The sequence below is a fragment of the Octopus bimaculoides genome, chromosome 3 (assembly GCF_001194135.2).
Source record: "Octopus bimaculoides isolate UCB-OBI-ISO-001 chromosome 3, ASM119413v2, whole genome shotgun sequence".
Taxonomy (NCBI): Eukaryota; Metazoa; Mollusca; class Cephalopoda; order Octopoda; family Octopodidae; genus Octopus; species Octopus bimaculoides.
In genome coordinates this window covers 37,072,644-37,072,862 of record NC_068983.1, presented here as the reverse complement: position 1 = coordinate 37,072,862, position 219 = coordinate 37,072,644, and positions in this window count along the sequence as shown.

Below are 219 nucleotides of genomic sequence, written 5' to 3'. Positions count from 1 at the left end.
GTGGTTGAAAAGTTGTATATAAAGTATGGTAATGTGCATCTCTGCAAGCCACTTTCCTCCTTTGTTTCACAGTTGTTTTGTTAAATATCATTATGTAAATTACAAAATAAACATAAAATTAAGTTGAAACCTTCTGTTGCCTCTTTGTCTTTATTTTTGTTTCCAAGTTTTACAAGTTGTGGCACACGGCTTAGTGGTTAAGGTATTGGACTCCCGATC